Raw genomic sequence first — 14,729 nt, forward strand, 5'->3', positions numbered from 1 at the left:
ATAAGATAGATTTAGAATTTAATAGGAACCAAGATGACAGCACAGTAAGCTCATAAAATTCCCTCCACTCATGAAACAAATTTACAAATATATATGGAGCAATTCACTCAGAGAAAAGCTCAGAAACTGGGGATGGTATGAAACTAGAAATCAATCCAAAGAGGAAAACTGAAAAATTCACAAATATGTCATGATTAAACAGAATGCTCCTGAAGAATCAATGGATCAAAGAAGAAATCAACAGGGAAATCTAAAAGTATCTTGACTCAAATGAAAACACAAGTACAACATACCAAACTTTAGGGGATGCAGCAAAAGCAATTCTAAGAACGAAGGTTGTCACAATAAATGCCTCTATTAAAAAAGAAAAAAAAGAATAGACATCCTAATTTTATACCTCAAAGAACTAGAAAAAGAAGAATTAAACCCAGAGTTGGTAGAAGGAAGATCTAATTTTAAAATAAATTCTATTAACTCAAAAGCATAAAGCTCTTAGATAAAATTATTCTGGTAAAAATATTAAATCAAGCCAATAGGTCCTTTATTCCCATTGAAAACTAGGTCAGTTGGCCACTGAAGGATAGAAAAACAAGAAGGAAATCAAGAATGGCCCTGGCTTCTCCCAAGCTGCTTGCCCCTGGCAGTAGTATGTGTGAGCATGCCCGAGCGCCATGGTCCCCATGAGGAGAAAACAGTCATATCCTTGCCTGCCAGATGGCCAGGGTGGATTCCAAACTAAGAAAGCATCCATGAATTAGGACACTCATCCAAGCTCCCCTGTCTCAGAGCCTGGAGGACACTTGAGAAAAGGTCAGGCCTTGAGTAAAATGTTAAATGTTCCCAAATAAGAACACTTACTTGCCTTCCAGTGTTAACCCAGCCCAGATGTGCCTGACCCCAAACTCTCCTGCCCACAGCAGGGTCTTAAGACCTCCCGTTGGGCAATAAACACATTCAAATGTCCATCATTTAAAAATTAAAGTTAAAAATATTTAATAAAATTTTAAAATAAAATAACATGTTCTCACATCAAACCACCATAACCTTCCTTTTACCACCAATTTTTTAAAAATTTTTCCTGGGCTTCTCTGGTGACTCAGTGGTAAAGAAACCTCCTGCCAATGCAGGAAACATAGGTTCCGTCCCTGATCCAGGAGGATCCCACATGCTTCAGAGCAACTAAGCCCTTGCACCACAACTATTGAGCCTGTGCTCTAGAGTCCGGGAACCACAACTATTGAGCCCACGTGCCGCAACAAGAGAAGCCACCTCAGTGAGAAGCTGATGCACTGCAACAAACAATGGCCCTCCCAGCCATCCCCAAAACTAGAGAAAAACACATGCAGCAATGAACAGCCAGCACAGCCAAAAATAAATTATTTTTTTTAAATAACTCTAAAAAAATTTTTTTCCTGTGTTGACTCCACCTCACTACTTAGAGTGATAATTTATTTAAATAGTTATTCCCAGGGGTGTTATTTAAGAGATATAACAACTGAAATGGCATCAATCAGCATTGATTATGTGCTAAATAGACTGGGCAGCAGCCAGGCAGAGGGAGTGTGGCCTTGCAGCAAGGGGAGGAAGAGTCCGGTTAACAGTGGCCCTCACTTATCCACTCACCCACCCACTTGCAAACAAACCTTCCAGGACTACTCCACAAGGTTAATGAACAAGAGCATCGATTTAATATTAATGTGATAGCTAGCAATGAATGTGGGCAACTTCTCTCTTCCCTAATTCCCCACAGTGTTTTTCCTGATCTCCAAGTTCATGTCCTGACTTAGAATGTCTAATCATCTCCACTCCATTCCCATGCTTTATAGTTCACCTCCCACTCACAGCCTGAAAATCCAAAATCACTACATGATCCCTCCCTCTCTCCTCCCAAGAAACTATAGAACACTCAACAGCTGTTATGTGTTGTATTTCCAACCACCACCCACCCTGCCCCGCCACCAAAAAAAAAAAAAAAATGACAACCAATACCTCAGAATTTGGATACAAGGTTACTGAGAGTGTAATTGGCTAAGATGGTGCCATACTAGAGTAGAATCGAATCCAGAATGACTGATAGCTTTACAAGAAGAGTGAAATTTGAACAGAGATGAAGAGGGAAAATGGTGAGGAGACAGAGACAGGGGTGAGGCTGCCATAAGTCAAGGAAGACCTGGGCTACCAGAAGTTTCAAGAGTCAAGGAAGGATCTCTCCCTGGAGAATTTGGAAGGAGTATGTCTCTACCAACACCTTTCAGATTTCAGACTTTCAGCCTCAAGAACTTTGAGAGATCAGATTTCCATTGTTTAAGCAACTCAGCTCGTGGTCCTTTGTTACAACAGCCCAAGGAAACTAAGACAGTAGCCATCATGAATTCTCTCACATACTTCAGACCATCTTTACCACAGGGAGCTCCCATACTTCAGACCATATTGAATGCTCTCCCACACTGCAGAAAATTTTAAAATTTCACAAGAAGGGGTGAACTTCAGTTCTTTTTCTTCCTTTTATGGCTGGCTTCTTTCTCTTAATACTACAGTTACCTTTTCTCTCCACTGGGAATCACCTCCAATCTCCTTGGTTCCTCCTCTCTTCCCCACTTACGAGCTTAAAAGAGACAAACTCTCTTTTGCATTTGGAAAACCAAAATAGACATTTAAATGAAAGTCTGTTTTTAAATTAGGGTGTGACGTTTGAAACTTCTATGTGAATCTCTTAGAAATACATTTCATACCACCCTGGGATACTTCATTTTAGGGAAAAAGTTTAAAAAAAAAAAAAAAAAGTATTTTTCCTTCAAAATTTTGCTAACTAGTATCTCTTAAAACTCAACATTCAAAAAAAAGAAGATCATGACATCTGTTCCCATCACTTCATGGCAAATAATAGATGGTGAAACAATGGAAACAGTGGCAAACTTTATTTTCTTGGGCTCCAAAATCTCCACAGATGGTGACTGCGGCCATGAAATTAAAAGGCACTTGCTCCTTGGAAGAAAAGCTATGACCAACATAGCATATTAAAAATCAGAGACATTACTTTACCAACAAAGATCCGTGCAGTCAAAGCTATGGTTTTTCCAGTGGTCATGTATGGATGTGAGAGTTGGATCATAAAGAAAGCTGAGTGTCAAAGAACTGATGCTTTTGAACTGTGGTGTTGGAAAAGACTCTTGAGAGTCCCTTCAACAGCAAGGAAATCAAACCAGTCAATCCTAAAGGAAATCAGTCCTGAATATTCATTTGAAAGGCTGATGTTGAAGATGAAGCTCCAATACTTTGGCCACCTGATACAAAGAGCTGACTCATTAGAAAAGGCCCTGATGCTGGGAAAGATTGAAGGCAGGAGGAGAAGGGGATGACAGAGGATGAGATGGTTGGATGGCATCACTGAATCAATGGACTTGAGTTTGAGCAAGCTCCAGTAGATGGTGAAGGACAGGGAAGTCTGGCATGCTGCAGTCCATGGGGTTGCAAAGAGTCAGACACAACTGAGTGACTGAACAACAACATCTCTGAAGAGATTTAGTCCTGTCTCCTTTCTACTTAACACTTTTTCAGTTTATTTATTGCTACCAAACAATTTAGGCATGATTTAAAAAAAAAAAAAAATTAAAAAATTTGAGTAGGAGGGGGCGGTCCTAAGATGGCAGAGGAATAGGATGGGGAGACTACTTTCTCCCCCACAAATTCATCAAAAGATCATTTGAACGCTGAGAAAATACCACAAAACAACTTCTGAATGCAGGTGGAGGACACCAGACACCCAGAAACGCAGCCCATTGTCTTCGAAAGGAGGTAGAACAAAATATTAAAGATAAAAAGAGAGACAAAGGAGTTAGGGACAGAGACCCGTCCTGGGGAGGGAGTCATAAAAGAGGAGAAGTTTCCAAACACCAGGAAACCCTCTCACCTGTGGGTCTGTGAGGAGTTTTGGAATATCAGAGGGCAACATAACTGGGAGGAAAAAATAAATAAAACCCACAGAGTACGCGCCTAACCGCAACTCCCAGCAGAGAAGTAGCCCAGACGCTTGCGTCAGCCACCAGCAAGCGGGGGCTGAACAGGGACACACAGGCTGCGTTGCTTTAGGGTAAGGACCAGGCCCGAACGCCCTGAGGACAATCTGAGGGAGCTAATGTGAGATAGCAACCCAAACTGTGGGATAGCCAGAGAGAGAGAGAACTTTCCCACGAAAAGCTCTAACCCTAAGGCACTGCCTGGCCAGCTCACAGAACAAAGAACTGAGCAAATACCAGAGGAGAGCTAGCTGGCATCGGACCGGCCCATCCCCCACCAGAGGCAGAGAGGCAGGCGGGCAACAGCCAGAGCCAGAAGGCAAGGGGCAAACTCGGTCCCAGAGATGGCATCTTCTACTAAACTGCAAGCAGGCTCCCAGTTGCTAACTAAGTCTTCCTGGGATCCTGGACGGTTGACATCCACCAGGAGGGTTGCAGCCAGAGATCGGCTCTCCAGAGGAGACACACAGCACACCTGAGAAGGTGCTCCCACTGCACATCCAGGAAATCAAGGGGCTGGGACCAGGGAGGTGATAAGACCTACGGCTCCACCTGAGGAGAGTGCGTTCGCCAAGCACCCAGTCACCTGAGCTGCTCAGACCTGGGAAGGACACAAAATGCATGCCCAACCAAATCTGGGCCTTTGTGGAGTACCCAAGAAACTGAACCTGAGCAGCTTAGACCTGGGAAGTGCAAGCAACCCAGGGCTCGCTTAGACAGTTCCCCTACAGAGCAACCTGGAGCCTGAGCAGTGTAGACCAGGAAAGCACACGCCGTGAGTGGGGGCAAACCCAGTGTGGCCCAGACACTGTGAGCACTCCCCACACACGCCAGTGATATTTGTTTGCAGTGTTCCTCCCTCCCCGCAGCACAATTGAACAAGAGAGCCTAAATAAATGACCACCTCCGCCCCCTTGTGTCAGGGCGGAAATTAGACACTGAAGAGACTTGCAAATAGAAGAAGCCAAAATAAACAAAGAAGAGGGAACTGCTTTGGAAGTGAAAGGTGCAACAGATTAAAACCCTGTAATTAGCACTGACTACATTGGAAGGGGCCTATAAACCTTGAAAAGAAGCTTAAGCTGGAATAAGGAACTATCTGAAACTGAACTGACCACACACTGCCCTCAACAGCTCCAGAGAAATTCCTAGATATATTTTACTATTATCATTTTTAAATTTTTTTGAATTTTTAAGTTCTTTATTACTCCTTTAATTTTCATTTTTAAAACCTACTATTACCTTGCAAAAAATAAGACCCTGTTTTTAAAGCAAATTTCATATATATATATTTTTTTAATAATTTTTGCAATTTTATTTTGGTTTTTTAATATTGTATTTTTGAGAGTCTAACCTCTACTCTAGATTTTTAATCTTTGCTTTTTGGTATGTGTTATCAATTTTGTACCTTTAAGAATCCAATCTTCAGCACCCATTTTTACTTGGAGTGTGATTACTGGCTTAATTGCTCTCTTCCTTTTTGACTCTCCTTTTTCTCCCCCAGGTCACCTCTATCTCCTCCCTCCCCTTTCTCTTCTCTAATTAACCCTGTGAATCTCTTTGGGTGTTTCAGGCTGTGGAGAACACTTAGGGAACTGATTACTGGCTAGATTGGTCTCTCTTCTTTTGACTCCCCCTCCTTTCCTCCTGGTCACCTCTATCTCCTTCCTCTTTCTCCTCTTCTCTATGTAACTCCATGAACCTCTCTGAGTGTTCCAGACTGTGGAGAGCAAATAGGGAATTGATTACTGGCTAGATTTCTCTCTCCCCTTTTGATTCCCCCTCTTCTCCTCCTGGTCACCTCTATCTCTCTCCTCCCTCTTCTCTTCTCCATGTAACTCTCCATGTAACTCTGGGAGTCCCTCGCTGTGGAGAATCTTTACACCATTAACCTAGATGTTTTATCATCAGTGCTGAATGCATGGAGAAGTCTTGAGACTACTGTAAGAATAGACTGAAAGCCAGAGGCAGGAGGCTTAAATCCAAAACTTGAGAACACCAGAAAACTCCTGATTCCAGGGAACATTCATCGACAAGAGCTCATCCAAAAGCCTCCATACCTACACTGAAACCAAGCTCCACCCAAGAGCCAACAAGTTACAGATCAAGACATACCAAGCTAATTCTCCAACAAAGCAGGAACATAACCCTGAGCATTAAAATACAGATGGCCAAAAGTCACACCAAACCCATAGACACCTCAAAACTCACTACTGGACACTTCATTCCACTCGAGAGAGAAGAGATCCAGCTCTACCCACCAGAACACCAACGCAAGCTTCCCTCACCAGGAAACCTTGACAAGCCACTCATCCAACCCCACCCACAGGAAGGAACCTTCCACAATAAAGAGGAACCACAAACTTCCAGCATACAGAAAGGCCACCCCAAACACAGCAATATAAACAAGATGAAAAGGCAGAGAAATATTCAACAGGTAAAGGAACACGATAAAAGCCCACCAAACCAAACAAAAGAGGAGGAGATAGGGAGTCTACCTGACAAAGAATTCAAATAATGATAGTAAAAATGATCCAAAATCTTGAAAACAAAATGGAGTTACAGGTAAATAGTCTGGATACAATGATTGAAAAGATGCAAGAAAAGTTTAACAAGGACCTAGAAGAAATAAAAAAGAGTCAATAATAATCAATAATGAATAATGCAATAACTGACATCAAAAGCACTCTGGAGGGAACCAACAGTAGAATAATTGAGGCAGAAGATAGGATAAGTGAGGTGGAAGATAGAATGGTGGAAATAAATGAAGCAAAGAGGAAAAAAGAAAAAAGAATTAAAAGAAATGAGGACAACCTCAGAGGCCTCTGGGACAATGTTAAACACCCCAATATTCGAATCATAGGAGTCCCAGAAGACGAAGACAAAAAGAAAGACCATGAGAAAATAGTTGAGGAGATAATAGTTGAAAATTTCCCTAAAATGGGGAAGGAAATAGCCACCCAAGTCCAAGAAACCCAGAGAGTCCCAAACAGGATAAACCCAAGGCGAAACACCCCAAGACACATATTAATCAAATTAACGAAGATCAAACACAAAGAATAAGTAGTAAAAGCAGCAAGGGAAAAACAACAAATAACACACAAGGGGATTCCCATAAGGATAACTGCTGATCTTTCAATAGAAACTCTTCAGGCCAGGAGGGAATGACAGGACATACTTAAAGTGATGAAAGAGAAAAATCTACAACCCAGATTACTGTACCCAGCAAGAATCTCATTCAAATATGAAGGAGAAATCAAAAGCTTTAAAGACAAGCAAAAGCTGAGAGAATTCAGCACCGCTAAAACAGCTCTTCAACAAATGCTAAAGGATCTTCTCTAGACAGGAAACACAGAAAAGGTTTATAAACTTGAACCCAAAACAACAAAGTAAATGGCAATGGGATCATACTTATCAATAATTACCTTAAATGTAAATGGGTTGAATGCTCCAACCAAAAGACAAAGACTGGTTGAATGGATACAAAAACAAGACCCCTATATATGCTGTCTACAAGAGACCCACCTCAAAACAGGGGATACATACAGACTGAAAGTGAAGGGCTGGAAAAAGATATTTCATGCAAATGGAGACAAAATAAAGCAGGAATAGCAATACTCATATCAGATAAAATAGACTTTGAAATAAAGGCTGTGAAAAGAGACAAATAAGGATACTACATAATGATCAAAGGATCAATCCAAGAAGAAGATATAACAATTACAAATATATATGCACCCAACATAGGAGCACTGCAATATGTAAGGTAAATGCTAACAAGTATGAAAAGGGAAATTAACAGTAACACAATAATAGTGGGAGACTTTAATACCCTACTCACACTTATGGATAGATCAACTAAACAGAAAATTAGCAAGGAAACACAAACTTTAAACGATACAATAGACCAGTTAGACCTAATTGAAATCTACAGGACATTTCACCCCAAAACAATGAATTTTACCTTTTTCTCAAGTGCACACGGAACTTTCTCCAGGATAGATCACATCCTGGGCCATAAATCTAGCCTTGGTAAATTCAAAAAAACTGAAATCATCTCAAGCATCTTTTCTGATCACAATGTGGTAAGATTAGATGTCAACTACAGGAAAAAAAACTATTAAAATACAAACATATGGAGGCTAAACAACACACTTCTGAATAAACAACAAATCATAGAAGAAATCAAAAAAGAAATCAAAATATGCATAGAAACGAATGAAAATGAAAACACAACAACCCAAACCCATGGCATTCAGTAAAAGCAGTGTTAAGGGGAAGTTTCATGGCAATACAAGCTTACCTCAAGAAGAAGGAAAAAAATCAAATAAATAACCTAACTCTACACCTAAAACAACTAGAAAAAGAAGAAATGAAGAACCCCAGGGTTAGTAGAAGGAAAGAAATCATAAAAATTAGGGCAGAAATAAATGCAAAAGAAACAAAGGAGACCATAGCAAAAATCAATAAAGCTAAAAGCTGGTTCTTTGAGAAGATAAATTGACAAACCATTAGCCAGACTCATCAAGAAAAAAAGGGAGAAGAATCAAACCAACAAAATTAGAAATGAAAATGGAGAGATCACAACAGACAACACAGAAATACAAAGGATCATAAGAGACTACTATCAGCAACTATATGCCAATAAAATGGACAACTTAGAAGAAATGGACAAATTCTTAGAAAAGTATAACTTTCCAAAACTGAACCAGGAAAAAATAGAAAATCTTAACAGACCCATCACAAGCACAGAAATCGAAACTGTAATCAGAAACCTTCCAACAAACAAAAGCCCAGGACCAGATGGCTTCACAGCTGAATTCTACCAAAAATTTAGAAAAGAGCTAATACCTATCCTACTCAAACTCTTCCAGAAAATTACAGAGGAAGGTAAATTTTCAAACTCATTCTATGAGGCCACCATCACCCTAATACCAAAACCAGACAAAGATGCCACAAAACAAGAAAATTATAGGCCAATATCACTGATGAACATAGATGCAAAAATCCTTAACAAAATTCAAGCAAACAGAATCCAACAACGTATTAAAAAGATCATACATCATGACCAAGTGGGCTTTATCCCAGGGATGCAAGGATTCTTCAATATTCTCAAATCAGTCAATGTAATACACCACATTAACGAATTTAAAGATAAAGTCATATGATTATCTCAATAGATGTAGAGAAAGCCTTTGACAAAATTCAACATCCATTTACGATAAAAACTCTCCAGAAAATAGGCATAGAAGGAACATACCTCAACATAATAAAAGCCATATATGATAAACCCACAGCAAACATTATCCTCAATGGTGAAAAATTGAAAGCATTTCCCCTAAAGCCAGGAACAAGACAAGGATGCTCACTCTCACCACTACTATTCAACATAGTTTTGGAAGTTTTGGCCACAGCAATCAGAGAAGAAAAAGAAATAAAAGGAATTGAGATTGGAAAAGAAGAAGTAAAACTCTCATTATTTGCAGATGACATGATCCTCTACATAGAAAATCCTAAAGACTCCATCAGAAAATTACTAGAGCTAATCAATGAATATAGTAAACTTGCAAGATATAAAATTAACACGCAGAAATCTCTTGCATTCCTACACACTAACAATGAGAAAACAGAAAGAGAAATTAAGGAAAAAATTCCATTCACCACTGCGATGAAAAGAAGAAAATACTTAGAAATAAAGCTACCTAAAGAAACAAAAGAACTATATATAGAAAACTATAAAACACTGATGAAAGAAATCAAAGATGATACAAATAGATGGAGAAATATACCATGTTCATGGATCGGAAGAATCAATATAGTGAAAATGAGTATACTACCCAAAGCAATTTATAGATTCAATGCAATCCCTATCAAGCTACCAAAGGCATTTTTCAGAGAACTAGAACAAATAATTTCGCAATTTGTCTGGAAATACAAAAAACCTCGAATAGCCAAAGCAATCTTGAGAAAGAAGAATGGAACTGAAGGAATCAACCTGCCTGACTTCAGTCTCTACTACAAAGCTATAGTCATCAAGACAGTATGGTACTGGCACTAAGACAGAAATATAGATCAATGGAACAAAATAGAAAGCCCAGAGATAAATCCATGCATCTATGGACACCTTATCTTTGACAAAGGAGGCAAGAATATACAATGGAGAAAAGATGATCTCTTTAACAAGTGGTGCTGGGAAATCTGGTCAACCACTTGTAAAAGAATGAAACTAGAACACTTTCTAACACCATATACAAAAATAAACTCAAAATGGATTAAAGATCTAAATATAAGACCAGAAACTATAAAACTCCTAGAGGAAAACATAGGCAAAATACTTTCTGACGTAAATCATAGCCGGATCCTCTATGACCCACCTTCCAGAATAATGGAAATAAAAGCAAAAATAAACAAATGGGACCTAATTAAACTTAAAAACTTTTGCACAATGAAGCAATCTATAAGCAAGGTGAAAAGACAGCCTTCAGAATGGGAGAAAATAATAGCAAATGAAGCAACTGACAAAGAATTAGTCTCAAAAATATACAAGCAACTCCTGCAGCTCAATTCCAGAAAAATAAGCGACCCAATCAAAAAATGGGCCAAAGAACTAAACAGACATTTCTCCAAAGAAGACATACAGATGGCTAACAAACAGATGAAAAAGATGCTCAACATCACTCATTATCAGAGAAATGCAAATCAAAACCACAATGAAGTACCAGCTCACGCCAGTCATAATGGCTGCTATCAAAAAGTCTACAAACAATAAATGCTGGAGAGGGTGTGGAGAAAAGGGAAGCCTCTTACACTGTTGGTGGGAATGCAAACTAGTACAGCCACTATGGAGAACAGTGTGGAGATTCCTTAAAAAACTGGAAATAAAACTGCCATACAACCCAGCAATCCCACTGGTGGGCATACACACCAAGGAAACCAGAATGGAAAGAGACACGTATACCCCAGTGTGTATCACAGCACTGTTTATAATAGCCAGGACATGGAAGCAACCTAGATGTCCATCGGCAGGCAAATGGTTAAAAAAGCTATGGTACATATACACAACGGAATATTACTCAGCTATTAAAAAGAATGCATTTGAATCAGTTCTAATAAGGTAGATGAAACTGGAGCCTATTATTCAGAGTGAAGTAAGTCAGAAAGAAAAACACCAATACAGTATACTAACGCATATATATAGAATTTAGAAAGATGGTAACGATGACCCCATATGCGAGACAGGAAAAGAGACACAAATGTAAAGAACAGACTTCTGGACTCTGGGAGATGGCAAGGGTGGGATGATTTGAGAGAATAGCATTGAAACATATATATTATCATATGTGCAACAGATCGCCAGCCCAGGTTTGCTGCATGAGACAGGGTGCTCAGGGCTGGTGCACTGGGATGACCCTGAGGGATGGGATGGAGAGGGAGGTGGCGGGGGGGTTCAGGATGGGGAACACATGTACACCTATAGCTGATTCATGTTAGTGTATGGCAAAAACCACCACAATATTGTAAAGTAATTAGCCTCCAATTAAAATTTTAAAATAAACAAATAAAATTTAAAAAAATAAAAATCTGAGTAATAGAAGTTCAGCTATTACTGGATATAAATGATATGTAAACTTTGGATAATCTTATTACTAAAGATGAGTTTTGCCTTTATTAATATATTAGAGTTGATAATGATCAACTCTGCAAATATAATCTATACCAGTGGTCTCCAAATTTTGTTTTAATTACTGTCCCATCAGTTAAAAATAATGTGTGTTAGGTATTCACAGTATCTGTATATTATTTATAAAATATATATGGATACTATATGTTAAAATATACTAAATTTAGAATTTTTAAAGGAAGAAATTAAAAACTAAATGTAAATAGTAGTTCTTTTGTTTTCACATAGACCATTTTGAGAGCTTCACTTTGAACATAACAGTACATAGGATATAGGCAAATAGTAAAATCCTGAGTTACTTCAGCAGTACAATGTGGATGCTTCAGGAGCACCATAGAACTGGGTTATGGAGAATCCTTTTCAGATGCTATTACTCTTCTCTCGCTATTACAAAATCCTTCCCACCATCATAGCACAAGTTAGCAGGATAGCAAAGTATAGAGATGGTCAGAACAGAGAATTCAGCAAAAGATAATATATGCAGCCAATGATATATTAAAGAAAAGCAAGTCTTAAATTTCAGAATGATATGGGTCTGCACAAATGGAAATTACAGTAATATAGCCATACATTAGGAGGAAATATAATTGTTAAGGCTCTAGTATGACCAAACTGAGAGGAGGGAGGGGAGTTAAGAATGTTGAAAGTCATCTCTTAATTTCTTAATACACAGATAGTGAGTGCATATGATTTGTAATATGCCACACAAAACCCTATATAAACTGTTCTGTCTTTTCCAAGCCCATTGGCAATGTGCTTACTTGATAAAAGTTTACATTGTAAGGTAATGTCTTCACTCCAGCTCTGATTTATTGAGTGCTCTAAGTACCTTACAGACATTATCCCACCCAGCTTCTCAAGGTCAGTGTCCTCATCTACAAAAAGGAATAACCATCCCCAACAAGTAACTCCAGGCTTGTACAGGAATTCAGTCCCAGAGACAAAACTTTAGGCTAAGGCAGATCAATGCAGTGGGCTTCAACACTCCTATGCTACCAGTCAAGAACAAAGATCTACTTATTCTACTTGTCATAGAATGACATCAACTTGCCTTTTCAGCAGTCCTAGTTACTCCATTCGGAGAAGGCAATGGTACCCCACTCCAGTACTTTTGCCTAGAAAATCCCATGGACAGAGGAGCCTGGTAGGCTGCAGTCCATGGGGTCGCTAGAGTTGGACACAACTGAGCGACTTCACTTTCACTTTTCACTTTCATGCGTTGGAGAAGGAAATGGCACTCCAGCGTTCTTGCCTGGAGAATCCCAGGGATGGGGGAGCCTGGTGGGCTGCCGTCTATGGAGTCGCACAGAGTCAGACACGACTGAAGCGACTTAGCCGCAGCAGCAGCAGCAGCAGCAGTTACTCCATTAAATCTTTTCTACTCAGAAAATCAGATAGAGCAAAACAATCATTAAACAATTGGTTAAGCCGTTCTTGTTCTTTTCCTTATCAGCCTTAGATAGGGAAACACTTGCCAGAGCATTGAGGAGCATCCAGATTCTTCCCTACTATCAAAAGAAGTATCCTTGAACTCCTCTGTTTGAGGACAGAGGAACTCAACTGTTCCTCTGAGACAGAACTCAGCTGTTGCTGATAACACCCACCAAACTGATAATACTTTTGATCTAATTTTATTTTATTGCAGGGATGCTGCTAGAGTTTCTGGAAGGAATCAGCCATTGGATGAGAAATGAACTTGGAGTGCTTATGAATTTCTCTCAATTTAATGATTTTAAACCTTGGGCTGGGAAATGGTGGGTGAAGTGGGAAGGAAGTCATTTTAAACGTCCTGATACTAACCAAATAATAAAAAAGGATTTATTTTTATCCAGTGTTATAACATTGTTGAGTAATATACTTATGAAAAACATTACTGGAGCTTGAGAGGACCCAATAAATCACACTCTCTCTTCTGCCAAAGTTCTAAATTTATATAGAGAAAGGAGTAAAACAGATACAGAGCATATTAGCACCTATATTATTAATAAAGATTCTGCTGAACAATGTTTTGCCCCCAGTTTTGCCCCCAGAAGGCTCTAAAATAGTCCCTAGGAGTTCACCAATTAAATTGATCCCAATGCCACTTTTCATCCAAGGGAAAACATTCATACCTTATTCTATTTTCACTTTAGTCCATCCACAGTGTCCAAAATATATTACCAATAGTTCTGCAAAACACAAAGAAAATCCTTTAAGAAAAAAAGAAAAAAAACACTCCAAATACGCTAGACACTCTATGTATAAATTTAAGCCTGCTTACCATGAAGTTCCTAGAAAGAAATTAAAATCCTCAAATTAAATCCCTTTACAAACATTAGGCTAAAAACATGAAAAGCCCAAAGAAATTCACGTTTAATATCAAATTCACTTTCTTTGTATGTTAAAAATTCTAAGAAACCGTTTAAAGTTTCTCTTTCAGGGAGGGACGGAGTTCCGTCCCGGGAAGGGAATCTTAAAAAGAGAGAAGTTTCCAAACACCAGGAAACCTTCTCATTGCTGAATCTGTGCCGAGCTTTGGAAGCACAGAGGGCAACATAACAGGGAGAAAAAATAAATAAACAATTAAAACTCGCAGATTGCGAGCCCTACGGTAACTCCTCCAGCGGAGAAGCAGCGCAGACGCCTGCATCCGCCATTAGCAAGCGGGGGCTGGGCAGGGAGGCGCGGCGCAGGCTGCATCGCTGAGAGTAAGAATCTGGCCTGAATACCCTGAGCGCTATCTGAGCGAAATAATTTGGGCTAGCAAACCAGACTGTGGGATATCTACCACGCGAAAAGCCAGCCCTAACCTAAGACCGCCAGGCCTGCGCACGGAACAAAGGACTGAACAGAGATAGCCGGCTGCAGACCTTCCCCCTCCTGTGACAGGCAGCCAGAGCCGGAAGGGGGCAATCGCAGCCCCAGAGAGACATTATCAATAAAACTGTAAGCAGGCTTCTTTGCTAACTAAAACTTCTTGGGGGTCTGGACGGTCAACATCTGCCTGAGAAGGTGCGCCGGTTTTACACCCAGATAACCAAGTGGCGGGGAGG

At 39.6% G+C, this 14,729-nt stretch overlaps 1 long non-coding RNA gene across 2 annotated transcripts in view; it reads right to left on the minus strand.

The window, feature by feature from the left end:
* Window positions 1-14,361, minus strand: part of LOC138990003 (uncharacterized) — a 77,866-nt gene extending 63,505 nt beyond the window's left edge. For both annotated transcript variants that reach the window (XR_011466193.1, XR_011466194.1), the window contains exons 1-2: window positions 13,958-14,361; window positions 13,809-13,865 (exon numbers count right to left, since the gene is read on the minus strand). This is a non-coding gene — a long non-coding RNA (uncharacterized lncRNA). The remainder of the gene's footprint in view (window positions 1-13,808; window positions 13,866-13,957) is intronic.
* Window positions 14,362-14,729: the final 368 nt, after the last annotated feature.

The sequence above is a fragment of the Bos mutus genome, chromosome 11 (genome assembly GCF_027580195.1).
Source record: "Bos mutus isolate GX-2022 chromosome 11, NWIPB_WYAK_1.1, whole genome shotgun sequence".
Taxonomy (NCBI): Eukaryota; Metazoa; Chordata; class Mammalia; order Artiodactyla; family Bovidae; genus Bos; species Bos mutus.